The sequence below is a fragment of the Triticum dicoccoides genome, chromosome 6A (assembly GCF_002162155.2).
Source record: "Triticum dicoccoides isolate Atlit2015 ecotype Zavitan chromosome 6A, WEW_v2.0, whole genome shotgun sequence".
Taxonomy (NCBI): Eukaryota; Viridiplantae; Streptophyta; class Magnoliopsida; order Poales; family Poaceae; genus Triticum; species Triticum dicoccoides.
Genome location: NC_041390.1, coordinates 620,513,673 through 620,516,126, shown reverse-complemented (window position 1 = coordinate 620,516,126; position 2,454 = coordinate 620,513,673).

Here is a 2,454-nt window from a genome sequence, read left to right as displayed (position 1 = left end):
CGCCCAACGGGAGGGAGGGCCTCCGATTGCGTGGGGCCAGCCACCCCATTCCCGCTCCTTCCATTCAAAAATCCCGCCACCTGGGCACCAGCTGTGGCCGCCTGGCGTTCCGTGACCACGATCCGGTCAAAAGCGGAAATCCTCTTCGTCAGCCTACTTTGGATAGGCTGAGTGACCCCACCTTCCGTCAGCACGGGCTTTGAGGGCATTGGCGGGAGGCGCCAGTCCGCGCCGGCGCCGGCGGTCACTTCCGGCGACAGTGCCGCCCTTTGCCTGACCTCCGGCACCGCACCCGCTCCGGAGCCGAGCCCGCGCCGGTCACGCACCCCGAAGCGCCAGCTGAGATTGCGAGTGTGGCTGCGCCTTCCCTCGCTAGGGCCGCCCAAGCCGTCGTCGTCAACCTCAAGGACACCACTCTGTCCACTATCTGAAGAAGCTCGCAGGAACCATGGCTCATCCGCCCCATCGAACTCAGTCACCGAATCCATGTGAATCAAGATTTTGTACTGCAGCAGCTCCGGATCCGAGAGCGGTGCAACCAGCCCTGGCTCAGGCACAGCCAGCTAGCACAAGGATGGGATGCTCTCAGGCTCCGCCGACCACGCCGAAAGCTTGAACGCAGAGAGATCGCGCCTCGCGCTAGTCTCCGGCTCAACCGAATCCACCAAGCACGAAGACCCAAGCAGCTCTTCTGCCACCTCTCTCTCCCAAGCATGTGGAGGGATACCTTCCAACACCAAAGACACCTTGTACCTCATCACCGAATGCACCGCCTGAGCCTGGCGGTTCCACTGTCTGAAGAACAGCTTGACGCCCTTGTGATCAATCGATGGCCGCGCCGCTACGCTGTTGCGGTGCTCCTGCCTCGCAAAGACCACCAGAAAGTCCTCCGGTCTGTACTCATGCACCGAGAACCACTCCGACGAGATGCCAACCACTGCACCCAACGCCTCAACCACGAACTCCGGGGGGATGCCGCGCCTCGCACCACCCACGTACGCCACCATCGCGAACTGAAGCCGCCTCTCCAAGTCCCCCATGGAACGCGTCCGCCGAACAACGCAGAGCTCGGAAGGCAAGAACTCCTCGCGCTGCGCAGCCTCCATCCTGGGGCGGGGCAGCGCTGGCCACGCAGGCCGAGGCGCGGCACCACCCACGGGCACCGGCGGGGACGGCGGGGTCGGGGGCCCTCTGGTCCCCTGCTTTGCTCGGCCGGATTGGCCCGCCTCACCTCGCCTGGCCACCTTGGTCAAGGCCGCCCTGCGCAACTCGTCCTCGGGCGACGGACTGCGGGGGCGCTTGCAGTCCTTGGATTCATGCCCCGGCAAACCACATCGAAGGCAGACCACCTGGTTAGTGCAGTCGATCTTGCGGTGCCCCTCCTCAAAGCACTTGAAACAGAGTCCGGCCATCTCCGGCGACACCTCGCGTCGCTGCTGCTGTCCTGCGGCCGATCCCTGTGCACGCTCACGCTCCTCCCGGCGCCGCCTCCAAAGCTCCTTCTTGGAGAGCCTGGGCTGCGACTAGCGAACCGCCGGCTGCGCCGCCTGCGGATCTACCGGGGCCGCCCTCGAGTCGACCGCCAGGCCGCGCCCCTCCGACGACCCCGAGCTGCCCGAGAGGCCTAGGCCCGAGACGATGGGGCGCTCGCCGCTGGGCCTGAAGGAGGAACCGACCGATGCCGGGCTGGACGCCATGGACCTCGGGGAGGAGTGAGGGAAGGACCAGAGGGGGTGGCCGCCGGGGCCGGAGCGACCGCCGGCGGGGGGAGGTGGGTGGACGCCGGCACCGGAGTGGTGCACGGCGGCGGGAGGGAGCGCTAGGGAGAGGGAGCGCTAGTCGTCCCTGATCTCAAGCCATTGAAGGGAACCGATGTTGCATGTCTTCAGTGTCTATCTTCCTTTGTCACCCAATCAGCAGGGAGGGGGTCCTTCCATTGGACGAGCACCTGCACCATCTTGATGAATAAGGCGTTGATCGAGAATTGTTACCAGATGGGTCACATATTACAGAGTGAATTGCAAAAAAGCACCATGTTTTAAGTTTAGTTTTGGAATTGCCACCACATTTCTTGCTCGGCCCAAAAATCTACCGTTTTCCTTACAAAAGTTCTGGATAAACATTGATGATCGATTTGGACTGTTTTAATCCGATTTCTGACATGACGGGTCCACTGGTTAGCTCCACGTGGCACTAAGAGTCAGCCACATTTGCGTTGACCGTTAAGTCAGTTGTGAGGCCCACCCGTCTTCCGTCGAAAGGTTTGCGCGCAGAGGGCGTGGGGAGGAGTAGGCCGTGCACCGGCCGGAGCACCATGCCTCGGTCACCAGCCGGACCCCCTGGCTGTGTCGCGCGCCCCATCGGACATGGCCTCCCCTCCCCTCCACCCTGGGTCGCACCATCTCCCTCCAGTCCAGGGAGCTCTTCTCTTCAAGGTTGGGCCTCTGCTCCCAC